The sequence below is a fragment of the Erinaceus europaeus genome, chromosome 3 (assembly GCF_950295315.1).
Source record: "Erinaceus europaeus chromosome 3, mEriEur2.1, whole genome shotgun sequence".
NCBI classification, from domain to species: Eukaryota; Metazoa; Chordata; class Mammalia; order Eulipotyphla; family Erinaceidae; genus Erinaceus; species Erinaceus europaeus.
In genome coordinates, this window is record NC_080164.1 from 92372365 (window position 1) to 92393479 (window position 21115).

The window sequence follows — 21115 nt, forward strand, 5'->3', positions numbered from 1 at the left end:
CACCTAGAAACAATAAAGTTATTTGCATAGTGACATAAAATGGACTTTCCTGGCCTGCAAAAAGGCATGTAGGAGAGATCAGAAACCCTTTAAAAGGAGAGTAAAAAAAAAAAGAGAGAGAGAGAGCACTTGAGGGGTTAGATTTGGAATGAATTTCCCCCTCTGTACACACACTTTACAATGTCTTTTTAATTTTACTTTCTATTTTTTTTAAATATTTATTTATTCCCTTTTGTTGCCCTTGTTTTATTGTTGTAGTTGTTATTGTTGTTATTGATGTTGTCCTCGTTGTTGGATAGGACAGAGAGAGAAATAGAGAGAGGAGGGAGAAACAGAGAGGAGGCGACAAAGAACACTGGCAGATCTGCTTCACCGCCTGGGTAGCCACTCCCTTGCACAAGGGCAGCTGGAGGCTCTAACCGGAATCCTTAAGGCAGATCCTTGCTCTGTGCACTGCCTGCGCTTATACCCACTGGACTCCCTTCTATTTCCTTTAATAAAACATTTTATCAAGCACAAATTAAGTGATGGGATTCATGAGAGCAATTGGAGGGTGAACCCAGAAATTCATATATTTTTGGCACCGTTTCAGTGCTATCGAACAGGCCATGGCTGGTGTGCCACTATGTTCCATCGCTGGGGAGCCAGAGACAACCCGAACTGACAGACAGACTATGACCCACATAGTCAACACTGCCACCTCTCCAGATTCAAAGGAGGTCTCGAAACTTTACATCAGGCTCAACCTGATGCTGTTGACTGGCTATGGAAGAAGGGCAAACGCTAGAAGAAGAAGTGCTAAGAAAGAAAATTTATTAACAAGGGTCAGGCAGTGGCACACCAAGTTAAGCACACATAGTATGAAGCCATGGACCCGTGCAAGAATCCGGCTTGGAGCCCTCTCCACCCATCTCCAGGGGGTTCCCTTCAGAAGAGGTGAAACAAATCTGCAGCTATCTTTCTCTATCCCTCTGTATCTTCCCTCCTTTCTCAATTTCTCTGGCCTATCAAAAAAAAAAATTAAAAATGGCCACAGGAGCAGTGAATTAGTAGTATAGGCACTGAGCCCCAGAGATAACCTGGAGGCAAAAAGCAAACAAAAAAGAAAAGAAAAATTATTAACTAAAACCAAATATCAGACCAAGCAAGCCCACAGACCCATGCCCAAATCTGATCTCCAGGTCTGTCTTTTCTCTCCGTATTATGCAGGTCCCTGTGTCTAGTCCTGCTTTCAGGCAGAATGGAGGCTTGAATAGTTAAATCCCATGGTGTCAAGTCAGAAGCTACATTGCTACTCAACCAGTATATGTTACACAGGTCTCTGCTACTCAAGTGTATATGTAAATGTCCATTGTCTGTACTGCAGGAGACTCACTGAAGTATTTTTCTTTAATAATCTCTTCTCATTTCCTTCTCTGATACAAGGATTTATTTCCAGAGTGAAGCCTTAGAAAAATCATCACTTATATCTTGCCTAGTGTGCCATTTAAAATATTTTAAAAGTTCCAGAAAATCTAAGAAAACAGGAGTTAGAAATTTGGTTCTTAAGATATTTCCAAGTGAAAAAGAAACTTTTAAATGACTTCCAGTGGTTTATAACATGCATAACAGGATAGAATAGTGTTTATCTAATTTTAATTATTTGTATAATTGTGATTCATTCCCCCTCCCAAATAATTTTGTTGCTGTGATAATGATTTACAGTAATTTTTGACAAATTCTCTTCTCCTGCGGTGGGTGTCTGCACACCACTTCCACACCAATACCTGTATCTTGTCTTGTTTTCATTATTATGCACCAAGTCCCCCCAATGCCTGTATCTCCTCAGATCTTCTCATCCCCCAAAATCCCTTGCTTCAGTACAATAAACCATAATTATTTTACAGTCATTTCTCTAAAATTGTACAGCTACTCAAATAGAGCAAAAATAAGGCTTCTTTAGTACTGATTAACAAAAACCCATTAGCTCCTGTTGGGGAAGAGATGGCATGTTGCCTAGGTAGAAGGCTTCCTGACACCACCTCTTGCCCTTTTTTCAGTTAAGTATTCTTAAACAGGGCATTCAGGTCTCTATTATACAAATTGATTCCCATTGTTTTACAGAAATGGAGATGAATTTGGGAGTGTCTATTTCCAGGCCTTCGAACTTGGGGGAGGGGGTCTTCTTATTTATTTATTGTGGGGATTTTAAAGATTATTTCCTGCTTAGTTAAAAAAGTGTTTATCTTTATTAAACTAATTCCAAGAGTTTATTAAATTAGTTTCAGGAGGTCATATAAAGGGGATGCCACCACACTTTACCTGAACTACAGAGATGAAATCTGACAGCCTGAAAAAGTAGGTTTGTTGTAAGTTTAAATAAGAGAAAGAGTTAAAATAAGAGAGAGGGAATCAGGCATTGTGAGTCAGAAAAAGTGTTGTGGCAGTCCTGAGAGTAAAACGGAGTTGAAGTATTTTGGACATCTGAAAATAATTAGATATTGTATGAGAATGATCGGTGAAAGGACTAGTAAGGATGAGACTGGAGAAGTAGATGGGTCAGAGGATTAAAGGCCTTGTAAATCATAAAGGAAACTATGCTTCTTGGACTATAACTAAGACAGAGGGCATGACCTACAAAATTCAAAATTGGTGAGGTACCCAGCACAAGGGACTGAGCATTTAATTAAAGCTTTTTAATGCTAATGAGTGTTCTAAATTAGCAGTACGAAGCAAAATTCGAAGGACTTCAAAGGAAACAAGCCATCTCTGTTTAAGCAGATCTTCTGTTTTGTTCATTTCTTGTGCTCTAACTAAACCTAAGCTTCCCCGATACTTTCATTGCTAAAATGACTTAAGAATTCACTTCATTAATAATTGAGGAGACTGAACTGGAACAATTCTAACAACTATTGTTTAGTGACACATTCATTTACTTTACTAAAAGAAATGCTTAATAAAGAAGATTGCAATACTAAATATAGACATTGAAACTAGAAATATGCAGTTAATAAGCTGTGTTAGGAATATGGATAACAGTAATAATTGAAGGGGTTCCTTAATTTAACACGCAGCTAGTCTTAAGACTGAGCTCATCAATCATTTTTCATTGGTTGGAAACTGGCTGAGCTAGAATGAGTAAGGTTTCCTGCACATTAGGCTCACTTGTATCTGTTTCTCTCAAAATTAAATTAAATTAAAATAAATAGCATTCATCACTACATTTTCTAATGAGGTAACATTGTTACAATTTTAAAAATTCTCTTAAGTTATTAGTAAATTGGTTTTATGAAATCATGTTTTTATAAGCATGATGATTTCTGCAAGGCAATAAAATATAAATGGACTTGGGTTTATGATTTTTATTTTAAAAGTTTGCATAATACTGCTGGTTAATGTTTATTTTCTTTCTAGATATATTTATTCACATTAAATTACTACTAATGTCTGTTTTCTCTGGTGCATGACTATGGCCATATGCCACAAGAATTTAAAGAGTTGTTGAAAAGATATGCAAGCAGAAATAATCTTTTTTACTGCTTTACTTTTTCAATTTCAAAACTTTAAAAAGAATACTTTCTGGGTGGTGGGAGCAGTGTGAAACCATACTCTTATTAACTTATGGTTTTATAAATCACTATTAATTAATAAGCCAGGGGGAAAATACATTGAATATTTCTAGTCCTATCTTCTTCTTCTAGCGTTTGCCCTTCTTCTGTAGCCAGTCAACAGCATCAGGTTGAGCCTGATGTAAAGTTTCGAGACATCCTTTGAATCTGGAGAGGTGGCAGTCGTTGACTATGTGGGTCATAGTCTGTCTGTAGCCGAAGGGGCAGTTCGGGTCGTCTCTGGCTCCCCAGCAATGGAACATAGCGGCGCACCGGCGCCATGGCCTGTTCGATAGCGATTGAGGAGGGCCCAATCATAACGTGCTAGGTCAAAGCCGGGTTGACGCTTGCAGGGGTCTGTGATGAGGTGTTTGTTCTTTACCTCAGCTGACTGCCAACTCTGTTTCCAAGAGTCTGGAACAGAGAAGTTCAGTGTAGGCGTAGGGGACCAGATTGGATGACGAGACGTCAAGCATTGGACAAGGTGGGCGAAGATATCTGCGTATATTGGCAGGTCCGGTCGAGCGTAGATGTGGGAAATGAACTTAGATGATGCCACATCCCGACGAATATCTGGCGGGGCGATGTTGCTAAGAACTGGCAGCCATGGAACCAGGGTGGAACGGATGGTTCCAGAAATTATCCATCCATTCGACCAAGTGGACATGGGGGCTACGGAACCATACTGGGGCACAGTATTCTGCAGTGGAATAGCATAGTGCCAGAGATGATGATCATAGTGTGGAAGCGCTCTCACCCCATGAAGAGCTGGCCAGTCTTGCAATGATGTTATTCCTCGCGCCCACCTTTGCTACAGTTTTTATGAGATGTTCGTGAAATGACATAGTGCGATCGAGAGTAACACCAAGATAGACTGGCTGGGCTTCATGCCAGATTCTCGTATCGCCAAGCTGCACATTAAGCTCACGCGAGGCCGAGGCATGGTGTAGATGGAAAACAGATGATACCGTTTTTGCAGTGCTAGGGATTAGTTGCCATTTTTTACAGTAATCAGATATCAGAGACATGTCTTTCGTGAGTGTTTCCTCGAGGATGTCGAACTTTGATGCCTGAGTTGCACAGCAGATGTCATGGGCGTAAATGAACTTCCTTGAAGAAGTTTCTGGGAGGTCATTGATGTAAATATTAAATAGCATAGGAGCCAGAACAGAGCCCTGGGGGAGGCCATTTGAGACAAGTCTCCATCTGCTAGACTTGTCACCCAGATGCACCTGGAATGTTTTGGAGAAGAAACGATATAGTGTTGGCCACCCATGGAGGCAGGCATCTTGAGATCTTGAGATCTTGAGATCTTGACTAGGAGACCACGGTGCCAGACCATGTCATAGGCTTCTGTGAGATCAACAAAGACAGCACCCGTCTTTAAATTCTTCTGGAATCCATTTTCAATGTAAGTTGAGAGGGCCAGGACTTGTTCGCAGGTAGACCTTCCTGGGCGGAAACCAGCTTGGGCGGGTGATAGGAATTTCTCTGTAAGAGGAGAAATTCGTGACAGAAGCAGCCTTTCAAGGAGTTTGTAACACATGGAGAGGAAAGAAATTGGTCTATAGCTGGCGGCCAGTGTTGGGTCTTTCTTTGGTTTCAAAACTGCTATTATCTTTGCACGACGCCAAATTTTGGGCATAGTTTTGGATTCCAAGATCTGGGACAGGAATGTAGTGAGCCACTTCTTTGCCTATAACTGCCTACAGTAAATCTAAGGATATATATTTCTTTACTCTGAGAATTTAATATATTAAATTGATTTGAATTCAGGCCTTGGGCTTAAATTGTTTAAGCAGTTCAAACTATAGTTTTGTTTTGTTTGTTTCCTTTTTGCTACTGTGTTGTTTTTTTAAATAAATTTTTTAATTTCTATTTTTTTATTTTTACTTATTTAATATTGAATGGAGAGAGAAAAATTGAGAGAGGAGGGGAGATAGTGATAGAGCCAGAGAGACACCTGCAGCCATACTTCACCACTCCTGAAGTTTTCCCCCTTCAGGTAGGGACCAGGGGCTTCTGTTTTCTTGTTGTTTGTTTGTTTGTTTTTAATACTAAGTTATCTACAACCTTAGACCAGGTGGACCAGGATCACTATCTAAGATATTGTTGTTAGTAGATATCATTAAATTACATAAAGCATGGTGAGTTCAACTATAGTGAGCTGTCGTTTTCGACGGGTTAGGTTGTTTTCGCCGGGCTGGCTTCACGGGCAGGTAACAGACGACCAGGGACTCATAGTTGAGCTGTAGGCAGTATCTCTTTATTCATGCAGGACGCAGCACAATCTAAGCCGAGCTGAGCTAAACTAAAGGTAAAGTACTCTAAAACTCACAATGCTGTCTTTATATATACTTGACAAGTAGGGTGGAAACAGGGTGTGACATAGAGAGGGTGGAGAGAAAAGTGACTGGTGACAATCAGAGTGTGACAAAGAGGGGGGGTGGAGCAAAAACATATCATGAAACAGTGGGGATTGAACCAATGCCCTGGAGGGAGGTGCTTGTTAACAGCGGTTATATAAATAGAATGAAGTGGTTATGTAAATAGAATAGTGTTAAGCAGGGGAGATTTAAACCAAATGAAACAAAAGGGGTCTCATGCATACCAACAGTGAGCGAAATCCCAAGCATAAAATTTTTGGAAACAAGATTCACTAACTCAGTTATAGTAATAATGATCTACTGCTTTTTCTAAAATCCCAAGACTACAGGAACCTTTCCAATTCTCTTTAAAATCTGTATTTTTCTCTGTCCTGGAACTTCTAAGACTTTGTTTATATGCACCCCCCTCCTTTTTAGCAGTGTACTGATCATCTCTGCTATATGGTGGTATAGGGGATTAAACCTGGAATTTTAGAGCCTTAGGCTTGAGAGTCTCTTTGCATAATCATTATGCTATCTACCCTCACCTCATTGCTTGTATTTCTTGATGCCTCTCCAATCAATCTCTTTACCTGTTATACTGCCTCTGTTGACCTCAAATAAATCAGTGCAACTAGTGCCACCATGCCAGATTATGCCATCTCTGCGTTTTTACTTCAAATTGTATCTAGAGACACCAATACTCAGTAACTAGTTAGTAGCAGCATAACGCAGCATGGCAGTACTGGTAGCACTGATTTAGTTGAGGTCAACTGTGTCAGTATGACCCATAAGGAATCAGAGAGAAGAAGAAACATCAAGAAACATTGGCATAGTTGTATAGGTTCCAGGACTAGGAGAAATGAGTGTCCCAGCCTGCGGGGTTATCGACGGAAATCTAGGGTATGGGGCAAGAGAATGGAAAGGACAAGAGACATGAAGAACGAGAGCAAGACAGGAGGTCTGATCAAGCTCTGAAAATTTTATTTTGCTGCCACAATATAAGCACAAACAAGGAGGAAGTTCTGCTAAGGTAGTGGGGGAGGGAGGTGGGTGGGCAACTTTCCAAACAGCTAGATGGTAATCTCAATTCCAATGGTCGGAATGTCCACTCTACCTATAAATGTTTTTACTGGCTGCTTTCAGGATGTTTTGTAACTTTCTATATGAAAGACTTAGCTAAGGCCTTGGCTCCCAGCAAATGAGAATCTTAAAAAGAATGGTAAGGGTTCCTTGTAGCCTTAGACTTTAAAATAGCAATTGTTAATTATTATTATACCCAAGTTAGTAGGGCTTTTTTATGACAATCCAATGGTTAGGATCTATAGTAATATATTTGACCTCAATATGCTTTCTGTCCTTTAGGGAGTATCTGCTAATAATCACGTCTTAGATACTGACAGGTTCAAATATAACCACCCACTTTTCTAGTTTGTGTAACCCTTGACTCTACTGAAATGTACACTTTGATAACTATGAATAAAAGTTCATTCTGGCTTGTCTCACTTAACAAGGTTTTTTCAAGCTCCCACTCATATTTCATTTTGTACATTTTTATAGTCACATTGTCTCTTAGCTTCCCCTTACATCCTGCAGGAGACATGATATTCCCAACTATAGCAAATATGTATTTCTGATTATTATAGAATTTAGGTGCCCACCAGAACCTAAATAAACAATACAGAAGCCAGGTCACCTCCAGGGACTTGTCCCTTAAAGCAAAGATAAAATAATTATTTTAATTTCTCTCCCCCACCTCTCAGTCTACAAATTATGTCTAATTTGTGATTCTGATAATATTCAATCCTACTTCAAATGGAGATCCATCTTGTGGGTATCATGGTGGTCAGAGGCCTTATTCCCACTATTTCTTTTTCTTTTTTTTAATATTTATTTATTTATTATCCCTTTTGTTGCCCTTGTTGTTTAACATTGTTTTGGTTATTGATGTTGTCATTGTTGGATAGGACAGAGAGAAATGGAGAGAGGACGGGAAGACAGAGAGGGGGAGAGAAAGGCAGACACCTGCAGACCAGCTTCAATACCTGTGAAGAGACTCCCCTGCAGGTGGGGAGCTGGGGGCTCAAACCAGGATCCTTACACCAGTCCTTGTGGTTTGCACCTCGTGCCCTTAACCCACAGCACCACCGCCCGACTCCCATTCCCACTAAGTAGAGAAATATAGAACAGATTCTTCTGGTCCAGTTTTTGTTGTTCTTGTTTTGTTTTATTTTGTTCATTTTTTCACATACCTAATCCTAAATCTATTATCTTTGCTAAATAAATACAAAATGCTTTGATTAGTCAGAGAAACTTAATTACTTATTTAGGTGTCTATTGCCAGAAAAAAAAAGTTGTCAATTTAGAAATGTGCTGAACAGACAGATCAATGACTACATTGTATAGTTAATAATTTGATATACACATTTGCTACTAAATAGTAAGTTCCATGACTAACAGGAAATATATAGATTATTATTATATTTTTTTCTTAGTATAGTGCCTGATGCCTCAAGAATTAAGACACTTGATACTTATTTACTGACTGAATAGATGACACCTACATGATTTCATTGTGATCATTTTTTTTCTTTTTGGCAAAGGATGAGAGACAAAGAGAACTAGAGATGGAGAGAGAGAGAGAGAGAGAGAGAGAGAGAAAGAGAGAGAGACTAACACATCATTGTTCCACCTTTTGTAAAACTACCCCCACATAGTTCCACCAAGGTCCTCTCATTTGGTTACATGTACACACTGAAGAAAATTTCTGACTGATTACCAGGAAAGAAGTTAAATGATGAAACAGTTATTTCTATCAGATAATGAGAAATTTTCCTAAGGTTAAAATCAAGAATGTAATTAGAGTTGTTTTGAGCTTTATGTCTCAGTGTTCATTTGGGGAGATACTTGTTTGAAAGCTGTAAGTTTTAATTCAAGCTACCAGACAATGAGATTTAAGTGGAGAGCAAAGTTTCTGTTGAACAGATGTTATATTCTCGATGAGACTGCCCTGCTGAGATCAAATTAATTATGTACTTTGGCATTCAACTCTGAGAACCTCCTAGAGTTGTTAGATAATTCTAACTCTAAAGTCTCTGACTCTCTGGGGATGGCAACTTTACAGTTCCCATATAAACTTCCATGAACACTGCCCTCCCTCAGAAATGAGGGTACCCTGATCACACTCTGTCAGTACCTCAACTTAGTTGGTCCAGTTTAAACACAGAACACAGGAGCCTCCTGAAAAATCCCAGGCTGCCTATCAATAAATCATTTATTTTTTATTTGCTTTTAAAAACATTCATTGTTTTTAAATTCCATATTCTCCTGGCAAGATAGTCGTTTTCCTCTTAGTCACTGCTTAAATCCAACCCTTGAGTCATACCTGAATTTAGAAATAATGTTTAAGATGCAACTGAGTGAAAAAAGAGAGAGCCTCTATAATATTAACAACACTTTGCTTTTACAAAGGAAAAAAAAATCTCGATCTACAAAGTGGAAGTAGAGGGGGAAAAAATGTGAGACTGAGAAATTAACTTACTATTCCTTGTATAAATATGTTAAGTATCAGGCATGGGTAGGTAGCATGTTATGCTAAGAGACTCTCTTGCCTGAGGCTCTAAAGTTCAATCACCTGCACCACCATAAACCACAGCTGAGTTGAGTGATGCTCTGGTGTTCTCTTTCTCTCCCTCTCTCTCTTCCTTTCTCTGTCTCTCTCCCTCTCTCTCTTCCTTTCTCTGTCTCTCTCTCTCTCTCTCTCTCTCTCTCTCTCCCTCTCCCTCTCCCTCTCCCTCCCTCTCTTTCTTTCTCTCTCTCTCTCTCCCTCTCCCTCTCTCTCTCCCTCTCCCTCTCCCTCTCCCTCCCTCTCTTTCTTTCTCTCTCTCTCTCTCTCTTTCCCCCCCTCATTAAAATAAAATATTAAAAAGGATATGTTAGGGAGTCTGGCAGTAGTGCAGTGGGTTAAGCGCACATGGCATAAAGCGCAAGGACTGGAGTAAGGAACCCAGTTCAAGCCCCCCCGGCTTCCCACCTGCAGGGGAGTCGCTTCACAGGCGGTGAAGCAAGTCTGCAGGTGTCTTTCTCTCCCCCTCTCTGTCTTCCCCTCCTCTCTCCATCTCTCTCTGTCCTATCCAACAATGACAACATCAATAACAACAACAATAATAAAAAAAAAACAGCAAGGGCAACAGAAAGAAAAATAAATAAATAAAATAAAAAGAAAAAAATTTTTAAAAGGGATATATTAAATAAACTTATATATGAAGATCTCTCCAGTAATCTTTTCAAACAAGTGAGAAGACTTTTATCTTAATGTAAACTTCTAACTTAAGTATTCCTAACTTTAGATAAGGAAAAAGAATCTCAGAGTGACTGCATACATTTCACTAGTTTGCACTAAGTCCCAAGTTAAAGCTAAGACTACTTCTTAAAAGCCAAGAAAGGTGGATAAAAGAATATCTGAAGAAAACTCCGCTAGAAGGAACCAAAGAGAGCTATACAGATGAAGGTTCTTCCAAATTAAATTTCTTTCATTTGGTTTCTCAAGCTGCCCCCACGAAGCACCTTAAAGTACATCATTTGCTTTGTTGTTGTTTTATCCGCAGGTGGGTCTTGAAATGTGTACTTTTACATCTGTGCTGGCTTTTTAAATTTCAAAAATGCATATATATGAGAAAATGACCACCAGAGAAAGACACCACAGCATCACTCCACCATCCATACAGTTTTACTTCATACCTTTATGCTTCAGTGTGGACAGCAGGAAGGGGAAGAGTACTTGAACTTGGTGCCTCACACATGATTATGCTGTGCTATCTCACACTCCCAGTAATATGTTTTATTTTAGTAGGAAGGATTCAAATCAGTCAATATATTAAACAAATTTGATGACTTAAAACAGTTATTATATGTGAAATAGCATAACTTGCCATCATGCAGGGGATATGTTCTATCTGGCAAAATCTGCATGTTGAATCATCCAACTAAATTAAAATACACTAAATTCACACACACACACACACCCTGCACACCCCCACCCACTTTCTGGTGGCTTAGCAGCTCTTAGGCCTCTATTGAAAGAATATGCTTGCACCTCTTAGTAGAACTACTGATCCCAAGTATGATTTCCTACCCGTGTTAATATAATTAGATGTTGTTATTAAGTGAATCCACACTCTATAGGTTCTACTACAATAAATTAGTCTAATATTGTGCATAATAATTACTGGGCCAACATCTAAATGCATACTTCTTATCCATTCTCACCTAGATAGTTCTTTACTATGTTGAAAACTTCAGTGGTATTAGTCTAATTACCTGTTTTAAAGACTTTTTATTTTGTGTTCCATTTCAAGGGTTTCATTCAAATCAAGCACCTTCCTTTTGTTCTTGTTATTTCACCCCTGACCATTCTTTAATGCTAAAAAAAATAAGGGTTTTGAAGTTGCTTGCTGGTTAAATGACAAGCTCATATTTACATTTAAGTAGGGTAGGAAGTGTAGCCAGAATATAGCACAAACTGTATTTAAGTCTTATTTCCTGACAGAAAGCAGGAACTGCAGTCCTAGACTGAGATGTAACCCTAAATATGCCAAATACTACTACTATTGCTTACCCAACACTATCTATACCTCTTTTTTCCCCCTATGACACTTCAAGTTTGTTCCAAATGAGAAAGTGCCCAACTCAAACACTGTATATTCCAACTAGTTTTACAAGTAAAAATGGTAAAGAAAACACAGAAAGTCTGGTTTTCTTAACATGTTGCACTCCCAAGAGAGGATGGGGGATCTAAAACCTTAGAGAAGTAACAGAAAATATTTTTGAATTATAACTCTTACACTGTGAAATGCACAACTTTTACTATTGTACTCAGTCTATCGTCTTGTGCTCTTGTGAGTCTTTGCTAATTTTATTACATTTTATTTTTTTATTACCAGAGCACTGCTCAGCTCTAGCTTATGGTAATACAGGGGATTGAACCTGTGACTTTGGATCCTCAGGCATGAAAGTCTGTTTGCATAACCATCATGCTATCTACCCTGGCCCTTCTGTGAGTCTTTGAATATGATGTTTCAACTTGGTCTTCTCAAGCATGTGGCCTTTTAGTCTTTCTCCAGTGTCCAGTGATTCCCATGGGCAATGTCCATTATTTGGCTATTTAAATTGATATCTGATAATCATGTTCTTTTAAAAAAAACTATTACTTATGGGGGGCGGATTAAGGACACATGGCACAAAGCTCAAGGACTGGCTGAAGGATCCAGGTTTGAGCCTCTGTCTCCCCACAGGGGGTTCACTTCACAAGTTGTGAAGTAGGTCTGCAGGTGTCTATCTTTCCCCATCTCTGTCTTCCCCTCTTCTCTCAATTTCTCTCTGTCCTATCCAACAAAAGTAGCAATAACAAAAATAAAAATAACAACAAGGGCAACAAAAATGAGAAAAATGGCCTCCAGGAGCAGTGGATTCATAATGTTGGCACCAAGCCCCAGCGATAACCCTGGAGGGGAAGAAAAAACAAATATATATATATGTATATATGTATATATAAATATACATATATATATATATACCTTATTTGTGCATTGCACCAAGAGTAAAAGACTCTGGGGTAGGGGGGAAGACTCAGGTCTTTGAACATGATGACAGAGGAGGACCTTGTGGGAGTTGAATCATTATGTGGAAAACCAAGAAATGTTATGCATGTACAAACTATTGCATTTTGCTGTCAACTGTAAACCACTGATCCTCCAATAAAGAAATTTTAAAAAATACATATTTATTTGATCTGGATAAAGACCTAGAACAGAGGGGAGAGAGGGAGAAAAAAAAGAGAAACACCTGCATCACTCTTCCACCTTTCATGAACCTTCCCCTATACACGTGGGGACCAGAAGCTTGAACCTGGGTCCTTATGTATTATAATGTGTATGTTGAACCAGGTATATGACCACTCAGCCATGACAATCATGTTCTTGTTTTTTTGGTTTTTTAAATTTTTTTATTATCTTTTTTTATTTATTGGATAGAGACAGCCAGAAATCAAGAGGGAACAGTTGGATAGAGAGTGAGAGAGACAGAGAGACACCTGCATCACTGCATCACCACATGTGAAGCTTTCCCCCTGCAAGTGGGATCCGGGGACTCAAACCTGGGTCCTTGCGCATTGTAACATGTGCGCTTAACCAGGTGTGCCACCACCCGGCCCATGTTCTTGTTTTTATCCTTCAACAAAACAAACACTATGAATGAAAAATTGAACCCATTATCATTATGATATACATTTTTCTTAAGTCTCTAAAACAATACTTTTTTATGGTATTTCTCCCTTAATGTTCTATAAACTATATCCAGTTGGTAGCACTATAACATCTTCCCAACTTACTCTCTTGCTATGATTCTTTTAGAAGGAGTTTTGATATTAGTTATTTGCTTCTAATTAAAAATATATCTCAGTTAATCAAATATTAAAGGCAGAGTATTTATTAGACATTGAGGAATGAGCAGTAAACAAAAGAGACATGGTCCCTAATTCCTTAAAGCTTCTATTTTATATTCAGAAAAAATAGATCATGATACTAGTTTTAAAGTTAATGTTTCAGAGCCAAGCAATGGTGTACCTGATTGAGCATACATGTTACAATGTGAAAGGACCTGAGTTCAAGCCCCAGATCCCCACCTGCAGGGAGAAAGCTTCACAAATGGTAAAGCAGGGCTACAGGTGTTTCTCTTTCTCTCTCCCTCTCTATTCCCACTTCTCATGATTTCTCTCTGTCTCTATCCAATAAAATAAATTAATTAAAGGAATTAGAGTTAATATTTAAATAATGCCATGACATGTTACTTTGTGACTATAGGAGAGGGAGTTTTTTGGGTTTTGTTTGTCTAAGGGAACACAAAATTCTTTCTTAAGGAAATGATTTGAAAACTGAATCATAAAAAAATCAGTTATAATTGCAAAGGAATAGTGACCTATTCTCAGGTGAATAGAAACGCAGTTGTAGGGGGGTCAGGTGGTAGCGCAGCTGGTTGAGCATGTGGAGCAAAGCACAAGGACTGGATTAGGATCCTGGTTCGAGGCTCGCCACCTGTGGGAGAGTCACTTCACATGCGGTAAAGCAGGTCTGCAGGTACCTGCCTTCCCCTCCTCTCTCCATTTCCTTATGTCTTATCTAGCAAGGACAACATCAACAAGAACAGTAATAACTACAACAAGGGCAATAAAAAGGAAAAATAAAAAATAAAATAAACACAGTTGAGAAACCTAGAAGAGAGCAGAGAACTTTCCAATTTCTTTTTTTTTTTTTTAATTTTTTATTTAAGAAAGGATTAGTGAACAAAAGCATAAGGTAGAAGGGGTACAACTCCACACAATTCCCACCACCCAATCCCCATAACCCACCCTCTCCCATGATAGCCTTCCCATTCTCTAGCCCTCTGGGAGCATGGACCCAGGGTTGCTTCCCCGCTGAACATGGGCGTTGACTGGTCGGTCCATACTCCCAGTCTGCCTCTCTCTTTCCCTAGTAAGGTGTGTCTCTGGGGAAGCTGAGCTCCAGGACACATTGGTGGGGTCTTCAATCCAGGGAAGCCTAGCCAGCATCCTGGTGGCATCTGGAACCTGGTGATTGAAAAGAGAGTTAGCATACAAAGCCAAACAATTTGTTGAGCAATCATGGATCCCAAGTTTGGAATAGTGGAGAGGAAGTGTTAGGGAGGTACTCACTGCAAACTCTAGTGTAGTCCTGCTTTCAGGTATATATTTTGCAGTAGATTATGGATACGTGTGCACATACGCTCTCTCTCACAGAAACTGGTGTATGTCTAGGTTATGGGACTTTGTTAGAAAGTGAACTACCTGAGATGAAATTAGAGTGTACTATAAAAGGAAAGGTCTCACCCGAGTAATGAAGCTGAAGGGTTGTCATTCCACACGTGAAGTCTCTGGATACACTCTGAGGTGAAGCATGTTGAGATGGCAATCGTTGCTTTGGTTAGGTTGTGATGGGCGGATGCAATATTATTTGGTATGGATTGGGAGATGCATACGGGAAAGTGAGCCCTATCCAAGGGTGCCAGGACTGGGGGAAGTAGGGGCTCTATAGTGAAGATGTGAGGTTCCTGCTGTCTTAGGGTTCAAAAAGACAATCAATAGTTAATATTATCATCACATTATTTGTTAATTGGGTTAACTTTGAAAATTCCCTTTGTTATGGTTTGCTGTACAGTACCCAGTATCTTGTATATAGCTGTGCTATTGGAAGCTTCTAATCTACTTGGTCTAGGCTTTTGAGAGAGTCCGCATATCAAATACGTAGCCTATCTATTAAAAAGATTCAGTTTGTCTTTTGAGAACCTTTGAGACATACAATTGATTTCACCCTCTCATATTAATTAACTACTGATTTATATGTCTACATTTTGCTAGGAGTGTACATAAACACCATTCCCATCACCAAAGGACCCTGACCCATCCCTCCCGCCCATTCCCACCCCCCACTGGCCCAGGAAGCTACATGTCTACCCCTCACCACTGGGTTTTTACTTTGGTGCCCTACTTACAATTTGATCAGGTCCTGCTTTTAGTTTCCCTTTCAGATCTTCTAAGTCAGCTTCTGTTGATGAGTGGGATCATCCCATACTCATCTTTAACTTTCTGACTTAGTTCACTTAACATAATTCCTTCTAGCTCTGTCCAAGATGGGTCAGAGAAGGTGGGTTCATTGTTCTTGATAGCTGCATAGTATTCCATTGTGTATATATACCACAGCTTTCTCAGCCATTCATCTGTTGTTGGGCACCTGGGTTGCTTCCAGGTTTTAGCTATTATGAATTGTGCTGCTATGAACATAGGAGTACACACCTCTTTTTGGTTGGGTATTATGGAGTCCTTGGGGTATAACCCCAGGAGAGGAATTATTGGGTCATATGGAAGGTCCATGCCTAGCCTTCTGAGAGTTTTCCAGACTGCTCTCCACAGAGGCTGTACCAATTTACATTCCCACCAGCAATGTAAAAGGGTTCCTCTGTCCCCACATCCTCTCCAGCATTTGTTGCTGCTGTCCTTTTTGATGTATGCCATTCTTACAGGAGTGAGGTGGTATCTTAATGTTGTCTTAATTTGCATTTCTCTGACAATCAGTGACCTAGAGCAGTTTTTCATATGTTTGTTGGCCTTTTGGATCTCCTCTGTGGTGAATGTTTTGTTCATTTCCTCTGCCCATTTTTGGATGGGGTCATTTGCATTTTTGCGGCTAAGTTTGCTGAGCTCTTTATATATTTTGGTGATTAGTTTCTTGTCTGATGTCTGGCATGTGAAGATCTTCTCCCATTCTGTGAGGGGTCTCTCTGTTTGTTTAATAGTTTCTTTGGATGTGCAGAAGCTTTTCAATTTGATGTAGTCCCATTGGTTTGTTTCTGCTTTGGTCTTCCTTGCAATTGGGTTTGATTCATCAAAGATGTCCTTGAGGTGTAGATGGGAAAGTGTTTTACCAATGTTTTCCTCTAAGTATTTGATTGTTTCTGGTCTGACATCTAGGTCTTTGATCCATTTGGAGTTGATTTTTGTTTCTGGTGAGATAAAGTGGTTCAATTTCATTCTTCTGCATGTTTCAACCCAGTTTTCCCAGCACCATTTATTGAAGAGAGCCTCCTTCTTCCATTTAATCCTTTGGGCCCCCTTATCAAAGATTAGATGCCCATAGGTGTTGGGATTTACTTCTGGGCTTTCAATTCTGTTCCACTGGTCTGTGTGCCTATTTTTGTTCCAGTACCATGCTGTTTTGATGATGATGGCTTTATAATATAGTTTAAGGTCTGGGAGTGTGATGCCTCCATTTCTGTTTCTTTTCCTTAGAATGGTTTTGGCAATTCTAGGTGTTTTCAGGTTCCAGATAAATGATTGTAGTGTTTGTTCTATTCTCTTAAAGAAGCTTGGTGGAACTTTGATGGGTATTGCATTAAATTTGTATATGGCTCTGGGGAGAATGTTCATTTTGATGATATTTATTCTTCCAATCCATGAGCATGGGATATCTTTTCATTTCTTGGTATCAGTTTCTATCTCCTTGAGTAGCGACTCATAGTTTTCAGCATACGAGTCTTTCACTTCTTTGGTCAACTTTATTCCTAGGTATTTGATTGATTTTGCTGAAACAGTAAATGGGAGTGATTTCTGGATGTCTTCTTCTTCAGATTTAGTGTTTGCATAAAGAAATGCCACTGATTTTTGTACATTGATTTTGTAGCCTGATACCTTGCTATATTGCCTAACAACTTCCAGTAATTTTCTACTGGATTCTTTAGGTCTTTCTATGTATACTATCATATCATCTGCAAATAGTGAGAGCTTGACTTCTTCCCTTCCAATCTGTATCCCTTTGATTTCTTTCTCTTGCCTGATTGCTATGGCAAGAACTTCCAATACTATGTTGAAGAGTAACGGTGACAGTGGGCAGCCCTGTCTAGTCCCTGATCTGAGGGGGAATGCTTTCAGCTTCTCTCCATTGAGTATGATGTTGGCTGTAGGTTTGCTATATATAGACTCCACTATCTTGAGGAATTTCCCATCTATTCCCATTTTTTGTAGAGTTTTGAGCATGAATGGGTGTTGGATTTTGTCAAAGGCTTTCTCTGCATCTATTTTTGGCTTTGCTTTTATTGATGTGATGAATGACATTGATTGATTTACGGATGTTGAACCAGCCTTGCATTCCTGGGATGAATCCCACTTGGTCATGATGAACAATCTTTTTGATGTGTTGCTGTATCCGGTTGGCCAAGATCTTGTTTAATATTTTGGCATCTATGTTCATCAGAGATATTGGTCTGTAGTTTTCCTTTTTTGTTCTGTCCCTATCAGCTTTTGGTATCAGGGTGATGTTGGCTTCATAAAAGGTGGAAGGGAGTATTCCTGTTTCTTCAATCTTATGGAATAGCTTAAGAAGTATGGGTATTAACTGTTTCCTGAAAGTTTTGTAGAATTCGTTTGTGAAGCCATCTGGTCCAGGACTTTTGTTGTTGGGGAGATTCTTAATAACGGTTTCAATTTCTTTGTCTGTGATTGGTGCATTTAGATTTTGTAGTTCTTCTTGGTTCAGTTTTGGAAGTACATAGGTTTCTAGGAATTGTTCCATTTCTTCCAGATTCTCTAGCTTGGTGGCATATAGTTCTTTATAGAAGTTTCGCAGAATTCTCTGGATTTCTGTGGTGTCAGTTGTGATATCTCCTGTATCGTTTACAATTCTATTAATTTGAGTCTTCTCTCTTTTTTGTTTGGTGAGTCTGGCTAGGGGTTTGTCAATTTTGTTTAATCTTTCAAAGAACCAACATTTGGCTTCATTGATCTTTTGTATGGTTCTTTTATTTTCGATGTTGTTTATTTCTGCTCTAACTTTAGTGATTTCTGTCCTTCTGGTTGCTTTAGGGTTCCTTTGTTCCTCTTCCTCTAAGTCCTTGAGGTGTGTAGTAAGTTCGTTCATTTGGGCTTCTTCTTGGTGTTTAATATGTGATTGTATAGCTATAAGTTTCCCTCTCAGTACTGCTTTAGCTGTGTCCCAAATATTTTGATAGGTTGTGTCTTCATTTTCATTAGTTTCCAGGAACATTTGAATTTCCTGTTTGAGTGAGTGTCTGACCCAGTGGTTCTTAAGGAGCATGTTGTTTAGTTTCCAAATTCTATGTCTTTTAATAATTTTCCGTTTGTTGTTAAAAGTTAGTTTTACTCCACTGTGGTCTGAGAAGATACTTGGGATGATTTCAATGCTCTTGAATTTATTGATGCTGTCTTTGTGGCCTAACATGTGGTCTATCCTTGAGTATGTGTTGTGTGGATTTGAAAAGAAGGTGTATTCCAGTGTTTTGGGGTGAAGGAGTCTGAAAATGTGCAAGAGGTCTAGTCTGTCAATCTCTTCATTCAATTCTCTTGTATCTTTATTGGTTCTCTGCTTTGTTGATCTGTCTAAGTGTGAGAGTGGGGTATTGAAGTCTCCCACTATTATTGTATTACTATTGATGTATTTTTGAAATTCTTTCAATAGGTGTTTAATGTATTTAGATGGTCCCTCATTGGGTGCATAGATGTTAATAATTGTTAAGTCTTCTTGGCTGATTGATCCTCTAATCATTATGTAATGTCCTTGCCTATCTTTTATTACTTTATTTAATTTAAAATCTATCGTGTCTGAGATGAGAATGGCTGTTCCTGCCCTTTTTTGTGGACCGTTAGCCTGTATGATAGTTTTCCATCCTTTCACTTTACGTCTGTGTTTATCTTGTTGTGACAGATGGGATTCTTGCAAGCAGCATATGGTTGAGTTATGTTTTCTGATCCATCCCCCCACCCTGTGCCTTTTGATGGGTGAGTTTAAGCCATTGACATTTATTGATATTATGGATTTAATGTATTGTAGTGCCATTGTTCTAAAAAACAATTTGTTTACTCTGATATATTACAAGTATTATAATGATGTTCTTGTTTATAAGAGGTCTTTTAGTACCTCTTTCAGGGTCGGCTTGGTGATAGTTGCCTCCTTTAACTGTTGTTTGTCTAAGAAGGTTTTGATCCCTCCATCTAGCTTGAATGAAAGTCTAGCAGGATATATAATCCTTGGTTGAAACCCTTTTTCATTCAGGGCTCGATAGATATCTTGCCACTCCCTTCTGGCTTTTAGAGTTTGAGTTGAGAAATCTGCAGAAAGTCTTGTGGGTTTTCCCCTGTATGTGACTTTTTGTTTCTCTCTTGCAGCCTTTAGGATCCTTTCTTTATCCTTACTTCTTCTCATTGTGACTATGATGTGTCTTGGTGTTTTCAGGTCGGGGTTGATTCTGTTTGGTACTCTCTGGGCCTCTTGCACCTTGATATCCTTTCTGTTATTCAGGTCTGGGAAATTTTCTTGTATTATTTCCTCTAGAATGTTTGCTTCCCCTTCCTCTCTTTCTTCCTCTGGCAGGCCAATTATACGAATGTTACTTCTTTTGAGATCATCCCATATGTCTCTGTTGTTGTTTTCAGTGTCTCTCAATCTCTTTTTAAGCTCTTTCACCTCTTTCTTAGTTTTCTCTAACTCATCCTCTGTCTGACTAATTCTGTTTTCTGCTTCTGTTAGTCTGCTTTCCCTTGCCTCAGCTTCTTTCTTCATTACAGCTATTTCAGCTTTCAGTTCTCTAATTGTCTCAAGATAATCAGTATTTTCCTTGGGGGTCTCAACTGTTGTTTCCCTAATACTGCCATTTCTTTCCTCCAATGTTGTTTTCATTTCTTTGATTAATAAGTTTATTATTGCTTGCATACTTTTCTTATCTATGGTTACTTCTGACTGATTTGTGGTTTCTTCTGGGCTCTTGTCTTCATTCATTGGGGTAGCAGTTTTATTTGTTTTTAATCTACCCATTTTTTTTAATTTATGTGTTTCTCTCTCTTTTTTTTTTTTTAATGCTCTGTTGTTCCTCAGTTGTTGTGTTTTGAGCGCAAGTAACACTGTACTAAATACCTTTATGACAATTGCACTCACCAACCTCCGGAATAACAGTAGCAACTGAAGTAAGTATTGAAGGAGTTTAATCGTTACCAGTTAGCCAAACAATTTCTCCAGTCCGTGAAAAAATAGTAACCAAATCCCAGTGAAGAAAGAGAAAAGGAAGAGAGGATAGCAAGAATAGACAGTTATGCAAATCTACTATCCAGTGTATATTCTAAGGGTAACAAGAGTGTAAATGGAACTAGAGCAGAGATAGACACATAGAGAGTCCACTCTGGGTCAGATTTCTTCCCCAAAGTAATTCACAAATTCAGAAAGGCAAAGAAGAAAGAAGTGTATGACAAGATTAAAAAAAAAAAAAAAGAGAGAGAGATAGAGAGAGATAAGAGAGAGAAAAGGGAGAAGATAAGAAGAAGAGTTGTAATTAAAGAGCAGTGCGAGGAACTTCCCAAATGTGTATCAGTGAATTAAAAAAAAAAAAAAAAAAAAAAAAAAAAAAAAAACCCTGTTTGGTGGTATGGGGTATCCTGCTAGTAGCTGGTCCCAGGCATTGTTTATGGGGGGGGGGGGGGGGCGGCGGGAAGGATGTATGCTTGAAAATTAAAAGGAAGAAAAAAGAATTTTTTCCCCTACTCTAATTCTTAACCCAAATTAAGTTATAGACACATCCTTGGTATGACCG